General features: G+C 40.6%; 1 protein-coding gene across 6 annotated transcripts in view; it reads right to left on the bottom strand.

Moving 5' to 3' along the window:
- Positions 1–12,384, bottom strand: part of LOC135446782 (melanopsin-like) — a 71,052-nt gene that overhangs the window by 22,614 nt on the left and 36,054 nt on the right. The window lies entirely within an intron of this gene.

The raw sequence follows: 12,384 nt of genomic DNA on the forward strand, positions 1-12,384 counted from the left end.
ACAAACATTAAATCCCCTGGTCTCCCCAGGTTCACTCTACACTAACTCAGTGCTACAAAACCTGGGAATTCTCCATGCAAAAGAAAGGAGATGAGAGGTAAAATAGCAGCACTAGCACTGCCTGTGCAAGAAAACACTTATTAAATAGTCTTGACATCTCTTTCACTGCCCTGTATCTTCAGGACATGAATAGGCTCCCTCTGTATTTTTTTTTTTAATCAAATTCAGATTTATCACTGGCTACATTCAGCAGCAGGGCAGCCTACAGCTAATTCACTCAGCTCACATTAGCATTAGCAATGAGAAGAGTCCGAATTGCCTCAAGGAGATTCTTATTTACCAAGTTACAAGCAGCTAAGCCTCACACTTGCCATCAGAGCTGGAGATCTGAGTCAAAGGTGTGACACCTTACCACAGCTGGGCACCAGCTTCACTTCACCCCCTTTCTCCACTGCACAGCCCAGCAATGTGTAGAGTGTATGATAAGGCTGATTTTGGCCAGTGAGAGAGGAGCTGGGTGACAGAACAGGTTAATATGATAACTGTGTGATGATAACCACTTGTAGTATTTAAGCAGCCATTTTTAAAATGATGAGTACACCCTTTCTTTCCTGTTGCTACCTCCTAACCTCCCATACTGCTGCTTCTCCTTTCTGCCTTATATTCCTCACTCATCTGTCAAGTGCACACAGCACAGCTCCTTCCCTGTACAACAGTCCTAGCTGAGGGCATTATCCTCCCAACTCTGCCACCCTACTGGGGCATGCCTTGGGGAGGCTGCATTTGGCAATAGGGAGGGCACGGTGAAGTGCACTGCACACCCTGAGCACCAGCAGCAGGTGGCAGAAATGCTGGCACCAAAGCTCCCTGGACTGAAGTGATGCAGTAAAAAGCACAAAAGCTATGGCTTCAAAGCAGGAACATGCTTTCAAGCCTTCTCAGTCATCTGACAGACTCTTTCCTTGACAGGACTGCCTATATGGCACTTCACCATACAGAGATCACATCACTGTAAAAGTAGGAAGGAATGGAAGAGAGCATCTGCTGGTGCTGGTTGCACTGGGGGCCATGACTGTTATTTCCAGTGCTTAGGCAGCAATAAAAAATGCCACCATGTGTAGGATTTACCCTTGAGAAAGGTTGTGTAAGAGCAGGCAGGGCACAGTGAGGTGGCCCAGCAAAGAAAGCAGGCTGTTTGGTGGCACCAGGCAGAGCCAGCACCATGCTCTTAGAGCAGGGCTGCCTGGGCATGCAAGTTAAGCATGGTAATGCCTCTCCTTCTCTCTCAAACCTATTAATCTTAGCAGGGTGTGTGCACTGAATTGCAACTTGCCACATTTCTGGCAATGCATATGAAGCAAGCTAAACTGCGGAGAAAGGAAAAGGCTTCATTTTTTCCTTCCCTTCCAGCTTATTTATTAGGCATGCCAAGGATTTGATTCTACCTGGAGGTTTATTATATAGAGGGCTATTATATAAATGTAATTCAGAGCAAGTAGTACTTGCCTGTCATATGATTTATGTTTTACTTCAACATATGGGAATTCACTGTTGCAGAAATTCATTTGGGAAATGGACTATGAATTTCACACCCAAAGGTGTCTCGCCTTATCTCTGTGCTGACGAGAAGCTGACTTGAACATTTTGGCCTCGTTTACTCATTTGCGGGTGGTGAGCTGTGTCAAAAGCTGAAAAATATCTCGCACGACACATTTGTTAACTCAGCTTACAGCTTGCTGGCAATACTGGATGAAATATAAACTATTGATGCTTACAGAGTGGAATCTGGAAAGCAATAAATAGCAGGGATTACACAGAGCCTTCCATCTCAGTGAGAAGTTAAAGTGGGAGATGTTTAGATTACACAAACTTCGGATCTTGCCCCCAGGGGAGCCCATGAAATATCATGGCCACTTCTGCTCCAATGTTAATAGCAGTCAGATAACTTCCAGATCTGAATGGGAAGACAGCTATTCATTCCTTCTGCTGGTGCTACCCTGAGAGAGCAGGATGTGGCAGGCATCCAAGCTGAATGAAATGGGACAAGCTGACAAAGACCGAGAGCCATTTATAACACTGTCCTTTGAATCTGAGAGGGAAAATGTGCATGTCTGTGTGTGTGTGTGTGCATAGATATATTTCAACAGAAAACCTCAACTTGGATGAAAAATAATTTCATTAAACTGGTGCAAAATTTCTAAATAAACTAGTACAAATAGCCAAGGAGAATATATACCTCATTTTGCTCACATAATGTATTTCATCAATTTGGCATATTTTCACAAAAGAAAAATTTAAATTTAAAGATTCAAATACTCTTAAGGTTGAGAATTTTAAATCTACTATGGTAAACAACTGCTGCTTTTCTAAGACAGACCCATCTTCCACACAGCATAACATCCAGCTGGAGGCAAGTAGCACTATGACCAAGGTTTTAGGATATTAATTAAATTTAGGCTTTTTCTCTTTTCCTACAGCATCACCTCTGAGAAGCTGGCCTTTTAGCAGTTTTAGTTAACAATATAAATACTTGCCAATGTAAGTATTTTACCATATAAAGATGAGAGCTAGAAATATAAAAAAGAAAGTACAGGCTTAGTGATGAGCTTTGAGGAGAAGCTAGTTTTTGCACATCTTCTCAAAAGCTGTTACTACTCTATGCATTTCTTTTTATAGTTTTAGTTTTCCACAACTGGTAAGAATAAAATGAAATTATAGGAGAATATTCCAGATTACTATGAGTGTTTTAACCCAAGAAAACTTGAATAATTATTACAAATCTTTCCAGATAACTTGGTAAGCAGGATGGCAGCTACAAACAGCAGGTTCCACTCACTATAGACACTGATGTGTTTTACTGTGTTACGTCCATATTAGCCTCTCTTAGCACCAAAATTATGTGTCAAATGGTCAATGACAGCTGCCATGAATCTGCAAAAGATTAGTTTGTATTGTGGGGAAGGTCCTGCCTTTTAGGCTTGGTAAAGCACAGATTTTGTATCCATCTTGTGTCACCAAGATATACTGTGCAATACTTTGACTTTATACTTCAGCCTGATCACTTCTATTTTATTAACTCCAAATTTAGACCTCTTGAGAATGCAATAGAAAAAAACTTTAAAAAATTAAAAGATACTTTGGGAGAAGTTCCCCTTCAGCCGTTTCACACTGCTATGGTGATGTACAGCTGACCTGGGTTCAACACACCTATCTCAACTGTATTTATGGGTACTCAGTATCATCACAGCCATGCAATGTAGAGTGGCTCCTTCTCTTTAAGGATGTGATTTAACATAATGATAATGAAGGAAGGTATTCCATTTTACTCAATATATTGAATATTTAATGGGTGAACCAAGTTTTCAAGTGCTTATTTGAAATGAGTCCACCGGTTCATTTTTCCCCAGACTTGCTTTGCCTCCCTCCATATTTTGGTCCTGGGGCAGAATCCTGGGCACCCTGCTGAAGACACATCCATGTCCTGAGTGAGCATTTCAAAGGCACTATCCAGAATGACCTGATTGTTCAGGTCCAAAATCCAAATGTAAACAAGCAGCCCATGAAGATACCAGCAATTGCATCAGGGCCCGCTCCTGGCATACTTGCCAACACTGTCCTCACTCTGACTCCTTCTGAATTAATGCTACAATAATTTGCCTTTTGACTCTATGAGCTATTGGAGGACCTGACAACTCACATAAATTATGATGTGGCCTTACTCTTACATATGAAGTGCTAAAACATCAAAACACTGTCACCTACATGGCTGCTTGGAGGGCTTTCCTGGGAGTGTAGCTAACAGATCTTCAGGCAAATGGACAGTAAACAATTAACAGTTGTCCCTCAACTATCTAGCAAAGGAAGCAGGCACCAGATAGAAAAATAAACTTTCTCCCATATTTCTCCCAAAATAAAGATGGAAAACATGAAACAGATGAGGAAAGTCATTCTAAGAAAGCTTTTGTAATTTGATGTTTAGTGATAAAACGATGGCTAAATAATTAAAGCCATCTGTTTCTGGTTTTCAGATGCTAAGATGAATAACTAAGACAAAATTAATTATATGCAGAAGAAAAAATTGTTGTTAAAAAAGGAGGGCAAGGGCAGGTTCCCCTCAAAGGGTAGGGATAGAAAATGGACTGAATTGGTTGTATGATTGGCATTAGGTGGATGTAAGATTATCCAAAGCTTTATTCACCCTCTGGTTTTGCTCATGGGTGCAAGCTCATCTTGTGGAAATTATTTACACTGAAATGAGCTTAAGGAAGGGCTTGCTTACATGGGGGATTAATGTACACTAACAAGGGAATAAATTAACATAGCAGCCTCCCTGTGTTGAACTACTCTGTGGATTCACAACATAGAAGTTTGATTTGCTGTTCAAAATCTTGTCTATACCATTACACCTGAAAATTTTAAAGAAAAATACTAAACAATGTTAGCTATGTTAGCTGAGATGGGAGAAATCCTAGCATGCTAGCTAGCAGATAGTACTTGCCAAGTTCCTTATAATTTCACTGATAGTCCATATAATCCAGGTAATTTCAGTATGAAGCACCATCTGGTTTGAAATTACAACAAAATTTGGTGCTTAATGAAGTATCTTGTACTAGGAACTCTTGAACAACAAACAGAAGGTCAAAGCTGTGCAGAGACTATAGCAGAACTAGTGATCCTCAGACATTTTACAAAAGATGGCATATTTAAAATAAAGATTTTTGGAAAATATTGTTAATAACTTTGGGCTTTTAAAAAAGCTTTAAACAAAACAAGACAACAACTTTGCTTGTTCTGGATGACAGTACTGTGTTCCAAGACCATGCAGTAAGGTCAGATTAATTTGGCCCTTAGAAAGTCAAGTCAAATCGTGATCACCCACATGTGGAGAAGTTGCTTTCCTTATCAGCCTCTGGGTGACAGTCCTCTTCCACACTTGTTCCAGTGAGTTCACATGCCAAAGCCAGGAGCACTCAAACACACATTTACAGCATGCATTTAATCAAAATGAAAACTGGTTTAGCAAATGGACTTCAATGTGTGTGGCTTCCGATCAGTCCATCCAAAAGTCACAAAGAAGAACAGGAACTGCCTGTGTATAACAGGGCAAGGAGCAAAGTCAGGCATCTGCCCCAGACCAGGCAAGGGTTCATGAAGACTGTCATTTTAAATTTTTGGGAAAACCTTGAGAATTTTTTTCCTACAATAAAGTATATATCTAGTTGGTTCCATTCCAGCAATTTGCTTCTGGGCTTCTGGCCAGTTGAAACAAAGCACTGGATTTCAGGACTCATTTGTATCCTTGAGATCTCATGTTTAGCACAGCCTCTGCTTTGATGAGATGCTTTCTTTCAGGCCCCTAATATCTGTACTTAAACTTCTTGTAAGCAATCTAATGAGGCATGGCTGGGGATGGCAGCAATAAACATTGACCTCCCGCAAAAAACTCCAAAGAGAAAACCATCAAAACCTCATCAAGTTCTCAATACAAGAATAAATCAGACAGATACTTAAAGCAGGCATACTCAGATTTTTACATATCCAGCCTAATGAGTCAGTAAAAGCAATAGATATTAATAATTCAGATGTTTTCTAAATTAAGGATATATTAAAATGATAACATAGCAATCAGTAGCAAACAATGAGACTAAAAATAATTTAAGTTTTAATATATGTCTGCTAGTTGCAAAGCTTTCAAAGGGCATATTTTCATTTCTCTGGAGAGCGACTAAAAGAACTTTAAAATGTAAAGCCCTTTCTGGAAAGCACAGAGACATTGCTTTCTAGGTACATCTTCAGCTACATTGCTGAAATCAGTGATAAAAGCCACATTTGTTTATCAGAGCGCAAAAGAAAAAAAATAAAATCCAACCCCAAATACCAGCCCAGCTGAAAAACAAACTTGTGTTCCAGCTTGTGTGCTCTCTGCATGGCTTGGGCAGGGATTGGCAAACATGAGAGATTACCCAATGTTCTACAAGTTTTTTTTTATGGAGCATGCCTGCACAGCCAGCCTTACTTTGTGGGAAAGACCTGGTTTCCTCTCCTGAATCTATGCCACTAGAATCAAACTTTGAGGCAATGGACTTTAATTTCAAGACCTGAAAATTTTAAGCCAAGGTACCAAAGGCATGTTTCCTGAGAACATTTCTGTCCCAGTATTAGTGCACTTGTATAATCCACACAGGTAACATTAACGAGGCCTTCACAATATTTTCTTCTACAGAAATTTTATGTTCTATTTAAATGCATCCAGTTCTACTCTTAAACATAAAAGAACCAAATTCTAACATGGCTTACGAAATTTTGAAAAACAAGCAAATAGAAACCCACTACCAGAAGCTGCTCACACTCAATTGAGTTGGGGCCTCAGTCCATCTTTCCCCTGTCATCTCTCACAGGCTTGCATGCCAGCGCAGACAGTTCCTTAATGTGACCCCTGAGACACTCCCCATATTGTCCCCTTGGCCATAAACGACATCAAAACTGTCTGATGCTCTGTCCAAATGCACCTCAAATCCCAACCCAAGCTGTACACGCTCGGGCAGGCAGCACTCTGAACAAATCTAATCAATGCTGACACTGCATCAAAATTAGCTGGACTATCACAGTTCAGTGCATATTTGTTTGGCCACCAGGGAACAGATGACTGCTAGCACAGTGCAACAACAAAGCAGCAGGCAGAAATCTCAGGACATATATATATCTTATAGCCTTGGAACCTGTTAGTTAAAAACATGGGTGGTCAGAACATGATATGCTAGTTAAGTCCTTCAATATAAGAAATTTAGCAGTCATCATCAGGGAGAAGCTACAGCAAATATTTGTTTTAATCTTATTATGTAGCATATTTTCATACATTATTTTTCTCCTTCTGAGCATTCTGCTGCTAACTGGAGTTCTTTAATAATCACACAAAGTTCACTTAAAAAAGAAATCTCATTGTTCTATGCCTGCCACCTGGGGGTGAGAGTGTTTTGGCCTCACTTGGCTCTGTAACCCTTGGGTATAACTTGGGCTCTTCACCTGAGCTTATCTCCCTCCTCTGCCTCTTTTGAGCTCTTGTATCTCATCCTGCTCTGTTACATCCCATCCGATCTCAGCATCAACAGATGATTGCTGTTCCCATTCCATCAGCCACAGAAGGCTTGTACCAGGATGCTGCTGCTGCAGCCTGCCCACCATGTGTCAAAAGCCATTTGATCAGCTGCCACAGCTGACAAGGCAATGCCACAGCACCCATGGTGAGCCTGGAACAATCCCTGTCCCACTCCATCAGCCCCAGCAGCATGAGCTCAGCTCCCACGAGAGGCTCACGTTACTGGATTTAACAGAAGTACATGGTGAAATATCTGCCTGTCCACAGCTGTTGGCCACACACTGAAATTCTGATCTCTGACAGTGGTTTCTGAGCTCTGCTCTGAGGTTTCAACATGAACTCTGGCTTTTGGACAGCTGAATTTTTATATTTTAATTTAAAAAAAATAAAATTTCTTCCTTACTATTGACAGCTGAAAGCACATCCTTCACCAGCCACCTCTGGCCTTATGCACCTTGTCTAGATGTTAGCAGTCTTTTCATTCCACTGTTCAGCTTCTTGAGGAGACCCTCTCAACTGCTACTGGAAGATTTGTGCATGGAAACTGGTCTGAGAAAAGTGCCCTGCAGTTTAAAAAGTTCCCATGAAACATTGTACTTATTTTTAAGGACCATGGAAAAAATAACCCATCAGCTGACATTGACTTTTCAAAGGCTGATTACAAAATGAAAGCACATCCCAATAAATCAGCTAAGGCAAGATGTTAACAACTTTTACTAATCCTGTATGGTGTTTCTAATGCTACTTTTTTAAAATACAAACTGCTAATTATTTTCACCAATGTGGTCATTTGGGTCCTGTTGGATTCTCTGCTCTAGAATTCTTCTGTCACCTATGAAGAACTGTGGTGAATGATGAAGGAAATACAATACTATAATAATAGTAGAATTACACTTCTTTAGCTACATTACAATGAAGCTTTTTTACAATTTTTACTGGCTATGCATAAGGAACTGTGGATTTCCCTCTCTACTTTTTACTATTTGTAAAAAACCCACTTCTTCTGCAGGAAATATTCTTAGCTGAAGGTCTGAAACCAGAGACATTCTTCACCAACCAGGGTAATTTCTATACTTCAAAAAGAAATTTTGGTCATGGGTGGCATGGATGAGAGTGGAGGGCAACCCAACTTCTTGATGCCATTTGGTCATTCTATCATGTATATTTGGGAACATGAAAATTGCTAAAAGTAGTCAGATCAGAGCCCCACTTCTCCTGTGTCTCACACCTGGCGGTCTGGCAACAGATGCTTTTAAGAGGAAGAACATGGGGAATAGAGCAAGTGAACACTCAATCTGCTAACTTCAAGCACATATATGATATTAGTACAAACACTGTAGCATTCAGTTTCTGTTTAGATCAAAGAATTGTCTGATCACTCTAAGCTGAGGATTATTCCATATTATATCTGTTTTTGACAACCACTCTTCCAACATAAAATATTCCATAAAGCCAGCAATAAAACCTTCAAAACTCACAGTTAATAAATAAGGGTTAAAGCTATAAGTGAAATGAAATATGATTTCAATTATTTGAAGACATGTATTCTGTCTCAGTAAATTGAAAATCTTCCTACCTGCCTTCTGTTACTTTCACAGGAAACTAGGGACATAAAGAGCCAAGTGAACCTAAATGCTGTTTTATACCCAGAGACTTTAGATGCTTTCAATTGATAATCTCTGCAGAGACAATATTTCTTGCATGGGGAAGCTGCAGTTAAGTGCTCCACTTCATTTGCAACTCTTTTTGCTACTGTGCCTTTAAATCCGACATTAAAAGAATGATTTCCAGAGGTCTTAGGCACTTCACACCTATTGATTGCACTGCTGGCAAAACACCTACTGCTTTCCTGAGGTGCTGAAAACACTCCCTGGTGTTTATCTGCACGGTTAGGTGCCTAAGCAACACCAAAATCCACCTTTAAGGTGTTTTATGATTAATTTTAGAGAATCTAACTGGATCATGGATACAATCTTAAGTCCAATGGCCTAAGGCATTTTAGTCTGACAAATTCCCCCTAGACACTCAGCACAAAGCATCTAGCCACCACAGGTAATGGGGATAATCAAGATGACTGGGAAGAGAAAGTTGCTACTGGGTGAAATATGTTCAAGGAGACCGATCTCAGCATCAAAAGGCAAATCTTTATTCCCACATGAAACCTTCTGGCAGCAGCACAACCACCCTTAACTCTCTAAGACAAGAGTAAAACAAACTCTCATCCAGGAAGGAGGTCGTTGCTCCTCAAGTCCTATGGAGGCTGAAGAAGTTACACATTTCTTGTGGATTTAGCATTGCTAAAGGAAGAGAGACCAATGTCTCCAAATGAACAAGTGAAATTGGCCGCTCCACTTACAATTAGAAATCTATTGCAGCACTGAAGACATTTCAAAGATTGAAGAAACACTTGCAAACTAATACAAAACAGAAATATGAGCATAATTAGAGATAAATTACAGCAAACAAAAGACTTTTAGATTTCTAAAGCACTAAACTAACAAAGCATAAATTGTCACATTTGATGGAAATAGGTGTGTATAGTATAAGTAATGTCTGTATCTCAGAAAATTATCTCATGGCAGTGCTTATCCTGGGAGAATAAACAATATCTTACACAAAAGCAAGCAACTTTGGTTTGGGGAAGCATCATGACAATTTTGATTTAATGGTGAAGGAAGCTTCATCCTTTCCCTCTGCACTGCACTGACTAACCCACTGAAAATAGGGATGATGCAGTTATTGTAAGGTAGTCCCTTGTTTTAATTCTACAGGCCACTTTTCACGACTCTACAAAAACTAACAAAAATTTTAGCACATCTGTGTTAGGAAACATCATCTTCCTCTCACCCTCATGATAATCTCTGGATATGGGATAGATTTTGAAGCCTCTACTACATTGCCTCTGCAATATCAGCTTGGAATCAGGATGAAGTACCAGAACAGAAAATCGCAGCACAAGGCAGCTCCCTTTTCCGAGTTAAGAAGATAAGTGCCATTTACAGAAAAGAACATTTATGTTAAAAAACATATAAAAAACTTTATGTTATAAAGGATATTACAAAAGCCAGCAAAGTAATATGCATCAGAGAATGTCAAAAAACAAAAAACAGAAGTCTAACAAAGCACTGTCTGCCTCAAGATCTGTCCATACTAGGTCTGAGTTCACCTGGACCTTCCTTTGTCCATCCAGCTCTGGAAAAGCATCACATTAAAGAACATCTCTCAATGGAAAAACAGCTAAAGGAACAATTTGCCCACAACAGCTGCAGGGGTAAGAGATATTCAAGTTTTCTCCAGGAGCAAAAGCCCACTGAACACAAATAGTTACTATTAGTTGCAAAATTGCATTGAACTTCAGCAAAAGTTTGTTGCTATTAGTTTTGTGGTATCAAACACTGAGCTAATGACAGAGTGCAAAGCAATTTGACAACTACTGATTCTAAATACAAAACAATTCTGTTACAAATGGGCTATTTAAATTTTTTAAGCATTGCCCAGGACATCATCAGACTGCTACATCCTGTGCTGTGGAGGAGGGATGGCAAACACTGCAGATCTTGCAGCCCTCCAGCATTTGAGCCATGCTGCCTTCCCTCACCAGCTGCTTGAGGAGTAACTGACTGGCACTTACCTACAGCAGTGCCACTGGAGCTTTCCAAAGTGCCAGCACTGACTCACTAAGAGTCTCCCTGGTGCTCCTGAAGTCACCTTCATTTGCTATCCCTCAACTGGGGTGCAATGGTCTCTGCAGCACCATGGAGGGTGGGACCTCTAATGACAGCGACTGCATGGGGACAACAACACTGCACATTTCTAAGTCATGTTGACCCTTTCCCTATCATAGTAAAGTCAATTACATCATTTGAGTACTTGCATGAGTTTCAGTACAGAAATTGTAGCAAAAGATACCAGGTATATAACAAACTATGCACATTATTCTTTCTCAACGAAAGGCAAGTAATTTATTGAGCACTGCATTATTGGTTGCACAAAGTTCAATGAAAGTACTTTGTCCTTTTTTTAATTCAAACCCAAACAAATTTCCTTTTCACTTGAGATCACGTTCTTTTTTTAGGCATTGCTAAGTTTGCAAAGCACAAAGTAAGCTCTTTCCTGTTGCTTTAGGAGGCTTAGATTAAATGGAGCTGTTTAAATGTTGCCCTTTATGTCATGCAGCCAGCAAGGACTTGGTTTCACCTACTCAGTCATTTCACTGGCAGCACAGCTGCCAGAGGGATCAGCAAAAATTATAACAGTCCATGTCCCTATTTCTTGGGCATTCTGCTTAGGGTATGTTTAAACTTTGCAAATGCTGTCAACTGAAGCTGCTGATACCATCACCCCGTGTGCCTGGGCTGTTGTCAGCAGGATGAGCTGCTGACTCCCAGCTCAGCCCTCACTGTAACAGGCTGGCCCCGGCACACAGGGTGATCCAGCTGCACAGCAGCCCCAGGCTGCATCCTTGAACCGTGCCCTGCATTCTGCATGTGCCCCATCACATGTTCAGGCACTGACTGCCATCTGCACCAGGCACTTCTGACTGCTGACTTATTTACCTGCCAACCACGCTTTCAAGTCCCAGTGCCTACCAAAGCTGCATATGAAGTTTGAGCAATATATTTTTATTTAAGCCTTTCCTAGGGTGGCTGTCCTCATCACAGAATTTATAAAGAGTGTCTAGCAGCCTGCAACGAATTTATGCAAGTCAGCCTGGTGCTTTCTCTCAGCTGCATTGTGAGTAGCTACTTAAATTCCTTTGCACCTATACACTAAGATTTCCTGCTTTTCAGGACTGAGAGAGTTTGACTTGTACTGCAGCTGCAATGTCTTGCAACTCCACGCTTCTATTAAGTTTGAATAACTTTGAAATTCTCTTGGCTACATTGATACCAAAGGCTGAATCATCTCATGCAGCAACACTGCTTTGTCATGCCCTGGGGGTTTAGGAGTGTGACCAGCCTCGATTAACCACCTACAACAATATGCAGACAAACGTCTCTACCCTGGGTCCTGTTTGTGCACTGAATTCTGCTTCCCAATTACTTAGCCAGGACCTGCTGGACTAAGCAGATCATCTTCAGCAACCACCTCTCTCTCCAGGCTGGCACCTGAGGGCATTGGAAACACAGGACATCCTAAGGGAGGATAATTTGCAACCTTTCAAGGCAGCCAAACAAAGTCAACCAAATTCCAACTTCAGATCCCTTGATCAACTTGTTGCACTTACACATGATTTTGCACAGCTAAGTTTGTGGCAAGAGAAAGCAATATAGGATGTGAATTAATTG

Source organism: Zonotrichia leucophrys, chromosome 4 (genome assembly GCF_028769735.1).
Source record: "Zonotrichia leucophrys gambelii isolate GWCS_2022_RI chromosome 4, RI_Zleu_2.0, whole genome shotgun sequence".
In the NCBI taxonomy this organism is placed as follows: domain Eukaryota; kingdom Metazoa; phylum Chordata; class Aves; order Passeriformes; family Passerellidae; genus Zonotrichia; species Zonotrichia leucophrys.